The 14,887-nt window shown below is 42.7% G+C and overlaps 2 long non-coding RNA genes across 2 annotated transcripts in view; one reads left to right on the top strand and one right to left on the bottom strand.

Moving 5' to 3' along the window:
- The window catches only part of LOC308463677, a 9,947-nt gene extending 8,445 nt beyond the window's left edge, over positions 1–1,502 (bottom strand). Inside the window, exons 1-2 of the long non-coding RNA XR_013979678.1 lie at positions 1,134–1,502; positions 487–607 (exon numbers count right to left, since the gene is read on the bottom strand). This is a non-coding gene — a long non-coding RNA (uncharacterized lncRNA). The remainder of the gene's footprint in view (positions 1–486; positions 608–1,133) is intronic.
- The window catches only part of LOC308463669, a 14,964-nt gene extending 1,041 nt beyond the window's left edge, over positions 1–13,923 (top strand). The window contains exon 2 of the long non-coding RNA XR_013979668.1: positions 12,642–13,923. This is a non-coding gene — a long non-coding RNA (uncharacterized lncRNA). The remainder of the gene's footprint in view (positions 1–12,641) is intronic.
- Positions 13,924–14,887: the final 964 nt, after the last annotated feature.

The raw sequence follows: 14,887 nt of genomic DNA, 5'->3' as shown, positions 1-14,887 counted from the left end.
CTGAAGAGGTACACTATATTAGTAATGATATGGAGGATAATAATAATCCATAGGAACACGGAAAGCTGCCTAAGAGCCAGATCATTGATCCATATATGTTCAGTATTGTTGACACTCACTAACAGCTATTCTTCAGAGTTTCAGTCAGGGGTCTACCTGGGGAATGAACCTGAGACCTTCTGCACGTAAAGCAGATGTTCTACCACTGAGCTACAGTCCTTCCCCGAAATTTGCACACCACATTTGCAGGCAAAGTGCCCATTTGCTGTAGTGGAGTAGCCCCTACCATGGCTGAGGATTTGGTGAATTGTGTGGAAGAAATATATATATACATACAGTACAAACATACATACATACATACATACATACTGTACAAACACACATACATACATACATACATACAGTACATGTAAAAAAATAATCTACCTGTCTATCGATCTACACATAAATAAATACATGTATAAAAGAAAACAATCTTTGGTTTACCTTTCCATCTTCCTAGGGATAGGAAACTTCATGGCAGGATGAAGAAAATGAGTTTATTAAGTTGACTCTAGCAAACGACTCGGGGATCTGGATCAAGCTCCTTGAGCTGTGTCAACATTTTCTTGAAAGATATCAGAGATTATTTGATGTTTACTTTTTTAAGTACGGGTATTTGTAAGTTTTTTTTAGAAAAAAAAAATGCCAAGGAGCATTTTATTACATTTTAAAATGTAATTCCTGATCCCAAGGTGCTGTCTATATAAATCTCAACAAACCTACAAAATCGCTATCTATATTAGATCAGCAAATCCTCTCAGGCCCAGCGCTGGGCAGTGTGTTAAGAATAAGAGGCAGAAGTGAAATTCCTTGGTAATAAAACTTCTGAGCCCTGACAAGTGTATGGGAATGCCATTTCGTGCAATGATGCCTGGACTTTCATATCACACCGTCCTTTATTCTATCTGTTCTGTTCTTCTTCCCCTTAACCTCGGTTTCTTAACTGCACAGCTCACCAGGATCTCAGGGAAAGGAAATATACTTAATTCAAGGTTCTGGTTTTATCCTATAAAGCGTACAGGAAAAATCTCAAACCCAGGAGCTGAATCTGGCCCTGAAAGACTCTCTATATGGCTCTCAGAACTACTCACCCTATTTTTGCCTGTCTTTGGTGTGTGTCCTTGAACCCTTGCTTGATAGTGGCTCTTGCTTGTCTGGTTGGCAGGTAGAGAGGCGCCTGTTTGTGTGTGTGTGTGTGTGTGAGTGTAGAAACTAGCCTACAATGCAACAGTAAAATTGCCCTCTTTCTCCTCTGGCCCCACCCACCATTGGCATGTGGCCCTCAGATTAAAACAGTGACACAGCAAACATCATTAAACAATGCTGCTGCTCTGTCCCCTTTCTGCACATGCATGCTTCTGTTCCTTTACCATTCCCCCATGAAAACTGTATACTGTACCTGGTATACTACCCAAATTTCATGACTTTACTTGGGTGATTTCCTGGGGTTCCAAACAGACACCCCCCCCCGAAACAATTAACATGGAAATAAGTGCCAACGTTCCACTAGAATTTTGGAAGTGGATTCTGAAAGCTCAAATATAATGTGTAAATTAACAGTTTGGGAAAGATCAGAGAAACGGAATAAACTGCTGTGTGAATGCAGCCTTGCTGACCTCTCCCAATTGGAAAGAGAGTATATGTATAGCCAAACGGAAGATTCTGTTTCCTTACCATTAAATATTCTTGAAATTTTTGAGCAAAAGAATAAATGATGGTGCTGGTAGGGCTATGCTCCCCTTATTGGACTTGAGGCCACAGCAAATGGCCAACCTCACCACCCTCTGTAGTCTTCTTCCAGGGAGTGGTGGAAATATTTTTGCAATGCATTGAACATGGTAATTGTAAACATGCTGGAAAATGCTCTTCCTATTTTCCTGCAGCTGCCTCTGATTCAAACTGGTGACCTTAGCAAAGTAGCAACACGTGTTTATTGAAGAAGGAAAAAAAAGAAGGAAAGAAAGGGAGGGAGGGAGAGAACAGAGGGATCATCTATCGCTGGGATGAAAGACAGAGACAAAATCTCCAATCTGTAATGCAGATTTATTAACAGTCATTCACTGGTTTTCACTGAAATACTCTTCACATAACCTTGACTTTATTAAGTAGTCCTTAAGGTGCATTTTGAAGACAGATAATGAGTTTGGGGAATAGGCTTATCTACATCAAGCTAATCTTTAACAGCTTGGAAAGGAACTTGGAGGAACTTCTTCCACTTCTCGCGGAATCACAGTCATTATTTTTTTTACAAAAAAAAAAAAAACAAGTTTGTTTAAAAAAAGCAAAAAACCTGTCATCTTTAATAGGAAGAGTTTATTGAGCACAACTCTGTTTTTATAGGTCCATACACTGGGGGAAGAGGGAAGAATTAGGAGGAAAAGATGGATGGGTATTGGATTTGCGATAGTGTTAGATATTCCAGCAGTAACAGAAAAATGTGGGTAAATACTGACCCATGAGCAGTAAGGCACCATACAACCCACAGTGTGCAATTCCAAACACTGCTGTTGGCAAAGTATATTTTGAACTCTTCGTAATATATTGTAGGATAACAATATTTTTTCCCAGCGTTATTAGCAAAGTCACCTTCTTGCATTCCAAATTGGTGGAGAAGGGCTATTTCATTTCATTCCATTCCATCTAGCAACTAACAAAATGAATTCCACGAAGGACAAATGTAAGGTTCTGTACTTAGGCAGGACTAATCAGATGAACAAATGTAGGATAGGGAACACCTGGTTTGACAGCAGTACATGTGAAAAGGATCTAGAGGTCTTAGTAGACCACAAGCTTAACATGAGTTGATACATACGCATCAGAGAAAGAACATGCATTTAAACCACCTAAGACACATGGGAGCATGTGGAATGATATTTTTTAAAACCAGCAACTGTAGAAATAATTTTTGATTTGATTATATTACTAATGTAATTACCTGGATGTAGTTGGGGCTGGGGGAGCGGCTAGAGGAAAACTGAATTTGATTGGTTGTATTTGATTATAAGTTGTTCTTATATTCAACTAATAAAATATTCAAAAAACAACCACCACCATGAGTTGACAGTGTTATGCAACAGCAAAAAACTGAATAACAAACTAACTAACGCAATTCCAGACTGCATCAAGAGAAGTATAATGTCCAGAACTGGACACAATTTAAGAAGGATATTGACAAGTTGGAACATATGCAGAGGAGGACAACCAATATGATTGAAGGTCTGGAAACCAAGCCTTATGTGGAATGGTTGAAAGAGTTGGGTATGTGTATCCTGGAGAAGAGAAGACTAAGAAGTGATATGATAGCCATCTTCAAATTTCTGAAGGGCTGTCATATGAAAGATGGAGCAAGCTCATTTTGTGTTTCTCCAAAGGGGAGGACCCAAACAATGGATTCAAATTATAAAAAGGATATTATGACTAAATATTAGGAAGAATTTTCTGATGGCAAGAGCTGTTTGACAGTGGGATAGACTACCTTGGGATGTAGTGGATTTTCCTTCATTGGAGGCTTTTAAGCAGAACTTGGATGGCCATCTGTTGGGGTTTATATAGCTGTGATTTCTGATTGCAAGGGGTGGAATAAATGACCTTTGGGATCACTTCCAAATCTGCAATTTCACAGTTGTACTAGATATTTTAGGAAGCTGTTTGTCTCTTCTATGCATCTGGAGACCTTTGAAGATGTCTTAACCCAATTTGATGTGATGTTTCCTGGGATCAGGGAGGAGGTATTGGATACCCTTGGGCACTATTTTGAATTAGGATGGCAAACTGAACCTATCAAGCCTGCACCAATGTTAATCAAATTTTGTATGCTGGTTCCTGTGATCAAGGAGCAGGGTTTGGATCTGATTCAAAATGGTGGACTGAATTATTCAAATCTGCATGCATTTAGACACCTCTTACAATATCACAACTATTTTTGTGTGTGTAATGGTTCCTGAGATCATGGAATAGGTTTTCTTCTGTGTTTGGCTACCAGTGGACACCATTTTGAATCAAGATGGCAGATTGTACCTTTCTAAACTGCACTGCTCCCTCCCCCCAAATTCCTGATCAGTATTGTTTACAAGGCTGCTAGTAGTTAATTTATAAGCAAAACAGAGCCTTTCCTTCATTTAAAATAGAGGGGGGATGCTTAGCAATAGTTTTTGGGGTGAGAAAAGTCTCTGCATTGAATATTAGCAGTAAAGATGGGCAAAGCTGTTAATTTCATCCCGTTTCAGTCTTGCTGGCACTCTGCCATAGATTGTTCAATCTCCTTGCACCCATACATACATACATACATACCTAAATGCATATGTATTGCATACTTTTTCAATGTTTTTCAATGTATTTGCCAGCAAAGTACGCCTGTTGTGTTTGTTGTTCACAGAAAGTATACATTTTGTGTGCATTTTTTGCACATGAATAGTACATTGAAAAATTCAGAGGAGTGCACAGTCTGACTAGGATTTGCATTCAGGAGTGTGAAATTGGGTTGGCCTGTCCTAGTTAGAAGGAATGAGACAGATAAATAGATCGATGGATAGATGGGCAGATCAAAACAATTCCTTTGCTAGGAAAAAAGCCTGTGTAAAACCCAGTACATGTTTGCAAATTCCAGGCTAGTTGGCTTTTGAACAGATGTGTCATTTGAAGGCAAAGCCTCATTTGGTCTGGTGAGCTTGCCCTGGTTTTGAATCCCAGCTGCTGGTGTACAAAACCATAAATTGGCTCGGGCTTGCTTGAACGACTCCTGAACTTTTCAGGGAACCTTTTGATGAACCTGCTCTGGATTTTGGGCTGGGGGGGGAGGCGTGCTCAGAAGGCAATCATGAAAGCTAACACCAGGTGAGGTTCACTCAGAGCCAAACGTTTTCATGAGCTATGGGTTGGGAAAGGAAGGAGGGGGGCATCTTTCTAATTAGAAAGCAGAGTCTAAAGCTAAGAGACATTAACAAGCCCTGGCTACTGTCTGACCAGCAGTAAATCCCAGAATTGATTTAGTTCTAAGTTTCTAAAAAGTTTAGTGCACAAAAAAAGCTTGCTCTTTTTTTGAGACAGAGAGAGAGGGCAGGACAACTTCTTAAAAGCTCAAGGGGAGCAGGGGAAAGGAAGCTCTTGTAAGCAGACCCTCAGAAATGCCATTTTGATTTAACCTTATTGTCCTAGAAAGGAAGGATTGCATCTGCAAACATACCTTTCTTTGCTGCTTTTGTCAATAGCAAAGTTGTTTTGCTAATGGTTATCTGCTAACAAGTCCTTGACCTGCTTGTAAACACTTTTTTTTTTTTGCCGGAAAACCTCAGGCCATGGCCTCGGGCCTTTGCGTCAACAACAAGAGATAAAGTGACCACAACTTAACCTGCTCTGGCCTGGAGTGCCCTCTGCTGCCCCTTGACCAAGTGACTTTCTAATCTGTGTCCTTCTGAAAGGAATGGGGAGCTTATAAGGGTGGGCCAGAGACTGGGAAAGATGCATTAGCTAGGAGGAAATCAATTTCCTTTACAGTCTTTCCCATCCTCTTTCAGTGGGAAGCACTTAATTGAAAGTGGTGGGTGATTAAATACCCAAGAGTAGGATGGGGTGTCTATGTTTTGGAGAAAACACTTCCCAAACACCTTGTTCTTTCATTCACTCCCACTATATATGAGAACTGCACATGGTGGGATCCACCCAAAAGTATAATTTCTGCAACCAGAATATTGAAGATTCTGCAATCAGAACGAATACAGGGGACTTTTGGAGGAGGAGAATTGGGAGATGAAAATGAAATGACAATCAAGGCCAGCCCTACCATGAGGCATTGGGTTTCAAAAGCAAATTGAGAGGGGCAGAAGAACGCTTATCCACTTCCACTATCTATTGTTGCCTCCTGCCACCCTACCATTTCCATTCTACCTTTGGAGGCAAACTGACACTCATCTCTGGAATCTCAGCAACAGGGAACTGGCACTTCAAATCCCCCAAATTAAACATCTTTTGAAGTTAAAGGATTCGGTAAATTCATGGAGGATGTGGCTTATCAGTGGCCACTAAACCTGATGGATATGTTCTACATCCACTGTATAATGAGTGGAAACAATGGAGGACTTCTGAGAAGGAATGGGGAGATGAAATGGTGGTCAAAGCCTTGATCAAAGGGATGGAGCGATTCCCCTAAGAGGAACAGTTGCAGCATTTTGGGGACTTTGTAGTTTAAGGAAAAGGCAAGTAAGAGGAGGCATGATCATCTAAATTTATGCATGGCATGGAGAAAGTGGATTGAGAAAAGCTTTTCTCCCTCTCTCACAACACTAGATCTCATGGACGTCCAATAAAGCAGAACGTTAAAAGATTCAGGACATATAAAAATGAACTTCTTCATGCACTACATAGTCATTCTGTGGAGCACTCCTGCAGGAGGTAGTGATGGCCCCCAAATTTAAAAGGCTATAAGAAAAGATTAGACAAATTCATAGAGAACAAGTCTGTAAATTGCTGCTAGCTACAATGGAGGCTATGTTCTGCCTCCACAGTCAGAGCAGTGTGCTTCTGAATGCCAGTTGCTAGCAACTGTAGAGCAGGGAGAATGCTCTTATGTTTAGATCTTGCTTTACAGCCTTCTCACTGACATCTGGTCAGCCACTGTGAGAACAGGATGCTGGACTAGATGGGTCATTGGTTTGACCCAGCATGCTCTTCTTATGTTCCTTGATGGGAAGAAGCTTCATTGCTTTGTGGTTGAGCACCTGCTCTGCATGCAGAAGGCCCAAAGTTTAATCCCCAAGTAGAACTGGGCAAGATTCCTGTCTGAGCCCCCGGAGAACTGCTGCCATCTGGGGTTGTCAGTGCTGAGCTAGATGGGTTGACTTTGTCTAAGACAGCTTCCTCTGTTCCTACCATGGAATGAGCCCTTAGAAGCTATATCTTCCATGTGTTGAATTGTGGAGTGATGGTGGCATCAGATGAAATTTCTGTGCATTTTCTCTATCATGGTAAGGTCGGAAGCATAAGCAGAAAATGTGGAGCACCCCAGAGCTTTCCTTGCTAGCAACAAATAAGGAACATTCCACAGGGACTGTAACTGGATTCTCTAAGCATATTCAGGTATTGGAGTATATTTCACTGTTATATTCATATTGTCAATAATGGGACCTTTCTGCGGGAAATGAGGACTCTTTCTGTAAACATAATAATATTTGGAAGAGGGGGAAAAAGCACAGCAAATGTTGGACCACCAAAAAAGAAAAAGAAAAAATTAAATTGCTGGAGTATTCCCTGGTCAGCAAAACTTACCTAGGGAACGCTTAGTTTCATTCAGTTTGCTGAATCAGTAGTTTTGCGCTTTTTTAAAAAAAGCAGTGACTTTTCAGATTCATGAGGGTATGGAAGGCAATCTTCATATTTATAAGGACAAGCTGTCAACTTGTTTTCCATAATTTATAAACTCCTTAAAACAAAAAAAAGGGGGGGGGGCTTCACTTTCCTACTGTTGGAATGATGGAAATGACCTGTAAATGCAACAGGGGAGACTTAGGGCAGGACCAGCCAGATTTAAGGACTTCAAAGACTCTTTAATGTCAGTGGAAGGGTTAAGCATGTGCTGAAATCCCTCCTGCTGAGATCAGCTTAAAAGTGCATTGCCATGACAGTATCATGCCTCTGCTTTCAATGATGAAGATGATGAGCCTGCTTTTCTGAAACCCCTTAGAGCAGCTAACATTACAAAACACAATAATCAAAGAATTACAGTTTAAGAGTTAGAACTTAATCAAAGCATAGTGTAGCAACAACAGAGAGAGTCTTTTCGGGTTGTTGGCCTGTGAACATAAGCCCTGCTGGATCGGAACAATGGTCCATTTCACTCAACATCTTGTTCTCACAGTGGCCGACCAGATACCTGTGGGAAGTCCACAAGCAAAAGCTGAGCGCAACAGCACTCTGATAGAATCACTGAATTATAGAGTTGCAAGGTATTCCAAGGGTCATCTAGTCCAACCCCCTGCCATGCAGAAATCACAGGTGAAGAATTTCTGACAGATGGTCATCTAACCTCTGTTTAAAGCTCTCCAGTGGAGGATAAACCATCACCTTCCCAGGCAGGCCACAGCATCCCCCTGAGCCACCAAGCTTGTAACATTATATATAAAAAAGGGAAATAAATAAGATTACTCTGGCATGACTTTTTTTTTCTTTTTGAGGAACCCATGCTGGCTCTTAGTAATCACAGCATCCTTTACTAAGTGATCATGTACTTAGTTTAATTATGTGTTCTAGGACCTTTCCTGATATTGACCTAAACTGACCAGACGGTGTTTGCCTGTGTCCTCTTCTCCCCGCTTTATGAAGCTGGGGACAACATTTGCCCACCATCAGCCTGCAGGGATCTCACCTGTTCTCCAAGGCTTCTCAAAGATTACAGACAGCTTTCTCAAAGATTATTATCCCCCACCTGCAATCCCCAACATCCTGCTTCTGACGGCGCTGTCGTGATAGGGACGAAATCCTGATGGAAAAGGAAAGGAAGCTAAAATGGCTACAGTTTGCATGTTTGTCTTTGATCAGGAATAGCAATCAACCAAGCAAATATGGTATTCATATTGCTGTTGTTTTTGAATCTGCGAATGAATGATATTACATTGTTTTTACTTTGTTTTGGTCTTACTTGATCCAAGTTAAATAGTGGGCAGCAAGACAAATTATGTAGTATTTGGTGGAAAGTGTGGAATGGAAACAGCCCTGAATGTGATTAATACAGGTATGGACAAAAACAGCTGCCTTCTTGCACTCCTAGTTCTCAGTCAGGTCCACCTGGTGTGGACACTGACATCCTTTTGGCACCAGGTTAGGATTTTCCTCTCTACCCAGGCATTTAATGAAATCTGAAAAGTCTTTAAACTTGATTGTAAGTTGATTAAAGACCTGCTCTGTGTTAAGTTTGCACCACTAGAGCACACCTGGAATGCTTTCCAATATTGCAAGTGTTAAAAGAGGACTGGGAAGTCCTAGGTTCAAAACCTCATCCATTCCTGAAGCTCATTGTGTGACTTTAGGCTGAGAGATGGTGACTGGCCTATTCTGCCTCACAGACTGGGAGACAGAGCAGGGATAGAACTACCTATGCAGACTTCGGTTCCTGGGAGAATATGTAGGCTGGCAGAGAATAAAAAAAAGTGGATCAAATTAGCAATATTGGTAAAACTTGCAGCTACCTGACTTGTAATAGAAATCTAGCCTGTTCATAATCCCCACCTGTATTTCAAGCCTTGAGTCTGAGTCACCAACACTGTAATATGTTCATAAATAAAAATAAGATTGCAAGTGAATTTCTAATTTCCCCTTTTCTGGCACCTGCTCATGCTCAGATATTCTTCACCTTAACCCTGTAAGAGTTGCTCCATGTTAACCTAGTCTAGAGGTGGGCAATTGTCTTGGCCTGCATTCAGCAATGCTTATGGGGGGGGGGGGCACCTAAAAGTGGGTGTGGCCAGTGCTGGCAGTGGGCTGGGTTATTAACACACACATTCAAGTCACTCATTTGACTCCTAACTTTTCCTGCCATGGAGACAGGAATGTTGGCTGCATTGGGAATGTTATATTCAGTGGATTATGTTGAAACTTACTACAAGCCGAGTTAACATACCCTCCAACATTTCTTCGATGAAAAGAAGGACGTCCCATTCCATAATGATAATTTTACTATTTATACTCCACACATCTTACTGGGTTGCCCCAGCCACTCTGACCAGCTTCCATCAAATATAAAAACATAATAAAACACTAAACATTAAAAAAACTTCCCTATACAGGATTGCCTTCAGACGGCTCGAGGGTCGGATAACTCCATACCCTCCAACATTTCTCCAATGAAAATAGGGACATCCTAAGGAAAAGTGGGACATTCCGGGATCAAATCAGAGACCGGAATGGCTTCTCTAAATCAGGGATGTCCCTGAAGAAATAGGGACACTTGGAGGGTCTGGAGTGAATGGTTAACAAATTTTATTTCTGAAGAGGCCTGGGAGTCTGCATAAAGTAGTCACCAAGTGATCCTGCCAGGCCACATCTCTGAGTCAGCTCTCCATACCTGTTTCTTTTAAAGGGGACATTTGCCAGATAGTTAATTCATAATGCATACATTACATCCCTGTCTGTTTCAATGCAGTGAAAATCGCTGTTCCTGCATTGCTCTGGTTAGCCGCATTTTGCTTCCAAACTGGAAGGAACTCAGTGACCAAAGATCGCTATTAGAGGGGATGGTAGTTGCGTGGCGATTCCCGCCCCCTCCCACAGATGGAATAAATAAAGACACAGGACACCAGAATTTAGGTTAATGGGCGAAAAATGGCCACAACTTTATTGATTACAGGTAAGAGCGGTATTGGCTTTAGGCATTGGCCCTATCAGACTAACTGGTATAACCGGGAAGGGTTAAGCACCAACAGGGGGAGCCCCCGAGATGCACATCCCTAGGCGCTCCCCGAGGGGTTACTGCTCGGGAGCGCGCTTTAGGCCCTAGCCTCCATAGGTTTCGGACGAGGCGACGCCCCCCGGAGTCCTTTAATGAACTACCCTTCAACATTTGGGGGAGGTGATGGCATTCCTCCCCCCATCTCATTTGCATAATAATACCCCTGCCAATGCCTAACCGCCCAAATCAAAGGTGTTATGACGTTTTGCTACGAGGTAGGCGAAAAAACCAAGTGGCTTCCAAAATATAGCCAATTAGCCAAATGGAAAAACTCCTACCAGGCCCCTTGCGGCGACCAGCTGAAGCCCATAGCAAAGTCCAAATGAGAACCTAAAGGGCGGGAGGGTGGGAAACCGCAGCTGCTGAAAGAAAAGAAAGGGGTGAGCATGGGCTGCCCCGACCTTAAATGCCCCTTACAAGTACCGCCTCCACCGCCAGCCGATTGGCTGGCGCGGTGAATGATGAATCTTAATGACCCCGGGATTCCCCAAGTCCCGCGGGGCTGCAGCCAGCCCCGCGATGGTGTGAATGGGGCGTGAGCCCACAACCCACCCTCCGTATGTCGGGAGTGGCTTTCTATTACATTTCTGTAATTTGCAACATGCAACATGCAGAAATGGGATGATTATGATGAACTGCTAAAAATACTCTACATAAATATACCAATCCATCCCCATAGTTAAAATTATCTCAAGTCTCCTATTTTTCTTTGTCTACTTTTCTTTCATTGGCACATGCTTTCCTGCACATACACCCCAAACAAACATCCGCCATGATTAAGTCAATTCCTTTGGGATAGTAACAGAAATATAGAATGAAATGGCATTTTGAATATCACGTAAAATGTATTTTTAAACTCTCCTCAAGCACAACAGAGAGTTAGAAATGCATGATTTTTTTTTTATCTAAGGACATGTGCTAAGCAGGGACACAACTATTCAGCTAAAGTTAAAGTAATTTTAAGTAGCCTTGATTGAAAGGGGAGAGAATTAAGCACATGCTTAGCTCTCGTTAAATCAGACCAAAAAGGGTTTAACCTTTGGGGTGATCATGTTCTATATTTTCCATGTTCTTTTGAGTTTGGCTAGCGCTTCATCATTTGTAATCGTAGCAATATTAGTATAAATAATGATACAGCAAGAGAAATAAAGATTTGGATGATACTAATAGAATAATTAGGAATGACCATTTAAGACTCTTAATTTTTGCTCTTTAGCCCAGATTGTTGTAACTAAGGAGAATGGGCCACTTTTCCTTTGCGTGTTCAGACCCAGACCTCCCCCCTAAATAAACACACATTTGACTCAAATTTTAGTTTTGGTTTTTGGCAGAATTTAGGCCACAACCTTATTGATTACGGAAAAGTGAGTGGTTGCATAGGCTCTGGTTTGACTAGCTCCCTGCACCCTTGCAGGTAGCGCTGACACAGGGCACCAGCATAGGTCAGCCAAGGGTGAACACCTGAGGTAGGTGAAAAGCCCAGGAACAGACTCTGTTCACTCCCGAGATGCTCCCCTGGACTCAGGCATGGGCACAACCCCCTCTTGGGGGCTGACCAAACCAAGTTGAGCCCCTGGATTCCTTTAATGGAATACCCCTCACACAGGGATGGTGAGACCGTTCTCCCGTCCCTGTCACCTGAACCAGTGTCTATCTGCAACCTTACAAGTTGTGACGATTTGCTACACGGCAGGTGAAACCCAAATGGCAACAGCCAATCAGCCAAGTGGGGAAAATTCTTGCCGTGCCCCTGTCCCAACAACAGATGACACATGATGGCATAGCAAGGTCAATCGCAAAATGCCCTAAAATTAGGAAGAGGTGGGCAGGTGTTCCAATGCACGAGTCAAAAGGGGAAGCTCTGGGTCATGTGCATAGGTCCCTTGGTCCATTTAGACTGCACCCCATTGGCCAGATTAAACCCAGCAATGAGGGACCTACCAATCAAGTGTTGTGGCTGTCCAATATACCCACCCACAATCAGGAGGTCAGTCTCCAGGTCTCACCGCAACACGTGCCCTCTTTTAGAGAGGACACGGTTTCTCTCCCTCCCCTGAATCTTTAAGTACTAAGGCCATCATGCATGGGGACTTGGCATGCTATAGAGCATATTTTCACCCACACCAAACCCCTAGCTTTACCTCTCTTTGTTGAACTCTTACAGGTCCTGACTACAGAGCTGTGTGGATTTGCGGGCACAGAATGGCAAACTGGGCTCATCAGCATGCTGCACCATCTGACAGGAGAACCCACCTCCATCTGGGTGACAAAATGCACATTTCCTGGTTGGGACAGAGGGCCATGATGTGGGACAGCTTCATGCCCTTGGTGACATCTCAGATTGCATCTTCAGGACCTCAAGGTGTGCTTGTCATACAACTCGGGGACAATGAGTTTGGTAAGAGGAAATGAATTCACCTCTGTCCAACAGCTGTTGCCAAACTGAATGCTTTGCTTTCAAAGTACCTTCAAATGTTAATTTTCTGGTTGGAGCTCCTTGAGAGGCAACTGTGGAAGAAGGGCCACAGACAGACCCTGCCCAGATAAATGGGCCTTGGGGAAAAGTTAACAAAGTGATCTGGTGGAATGTGCAGACACATGACAGTTAGGTGATTCAACACCCAAAGATTACACACAAAGATGGAACTGTGCAGGCCAGACTGAGTACATTCATCAGTGACTAGCAACAGTCACAACAGGTGACTGTGGAACAACAGGTGGACATTCATAATGGCTTGATGGAATGCTTACAGGTATAATGGGTCTGGGGGCAAGTTGACATGGGCTCACCAATGCAAGGGGAGGAAGAGGCATTGGGTTGGGTCTTTACAGGGAAACAGGTGGGGTAGGGCCCCTCCTGACCCATTCCATGGGTAATCCCCATAAGGAATCTCAGAGGGCAGCACTTCCTATCCAGATGCCCAGCTCAGGGGCTGAAGGATCATAGCAGCCCCTACCAGTGATCAATTAGGGATCCTCAGTTGCAGCTTTTGCTATAAGGGGACCAACCCCAAAACTTGGTCCACCCCAACTGTTTCTCAAGCTGGTCCACCTCAACTGTTTGTGGGCTGTCTGTTATCCTTCTCTTGGTCCTGCCACCCTCTCAGGACACTTGGTAGCAATGCAGGAGAGAACCTTCTTGGCAGCTGCTCTCAGACTTTGGAACTCCCTTCATAGGGAAATTATACTGGCTCCCTTCTTCTTGTCCTTCCATCGAAAATACGAAGACTTTTTTGTTCCAACAGGCTTTTGGGAACTGACTGTTTTTAAGGAAAGGGTTGGTGCTGTGATTTTTTTTTATTGTGTTTTTCTATTAATGATTAATCGTTTTTCAATTATTGCCTCCCCCCCCCCTATTTTTAGCTATTCCTATTTTGTATGTAAGCTGCCTTGAGTACCTGTCAGGGGGGGAAAGTTGGGGTTTAAATAAATATATAATAATAATATCTGATGTTTCCATTCTGGGCTTTAATGCTGTGAGAATGCTGTTGTGTCCTGGGCTGATAATGGTATGCTTCTTATCATGCCTTCACCATAAAACATGACAGCATGTATGAACATCAGATATTCAAACAGTAAAATGTGTAAAGCTATTTTTCTATAATTGGTCCCAGGGCAAGGGGTTGATCTCACATATAAAAGCCTCCTGATATACTCCTGGACAGCTTTTAATTAGGGGACCGAAAAAGAAATTGAACTTTGGAAACTGTGATGAGACCGTGCCTTTAAATAAAGAGAAGGGGGGGAGAGAGAGAGAGAAGGAGAAAGAGGACATAATCATATTGACCTTGAACTCCAAAATACCCTGAAATCAACTGATTTTTACTCCTTAAGCTCCTTAACAAGCATGGGGATTAAAGATGAGCTGTGTAGAATGCTTCATATTAGATATAAATGATAGCGGACAATAGAAAATTTATCCAAGGTTCCTGCAGCAAGCATGCGGTGCAAATTCCATTTCCCCAAGATGCAGCGATATCGCATTGCAATGTAACATGTAACCGCTGACAGCAATACGTCTGCATCAGTTTGCGAGAACTCAACTGAAACACAGCAAGTTTTTGTTTTTTCAAGCCTGCCATTTCTTAACATCATCAGTTCAGTTTAAATTAACAATGTAAAAGTATATCAAACATTTGAGACATAATTCATATTCAAGGACTACAGTAGACTACCAACATCCTGGAGCCCTCCAGCTGTTTTGGAACACAACTCCCACTGCCCCCAGTCCAAAACTGCTGGAGGACAGCAGGGTACCGACGGCTGGTGTAGTGACTTGGTGAAGGAACTGTCTTCCTCCTCATAAGAACAGAAGAAGAGTTCTGCTGTGCCAGGCCAATGGCCCATCTAGTCCAGCATCATGTTCTCACAGTGGCCACCCAGATGGACCTGGACCTGAGCACAGAAGCA

Source organism: Podarcis pityusensis, assembly GCF_964106645.2.
Source record: "Podarcis pityusensis genome assembly, chromosome: 14".
NCBI lineage: Eukaryota > Metazoa > Chordata > Lepidosauria > Squamata > Lacertidae > Podarcis > Podarcis pityusensis.
Note: the sequence above shows the minus strand (reverse complement) of the source record. Positions and strands in the feature narration are given on the sequence as shown.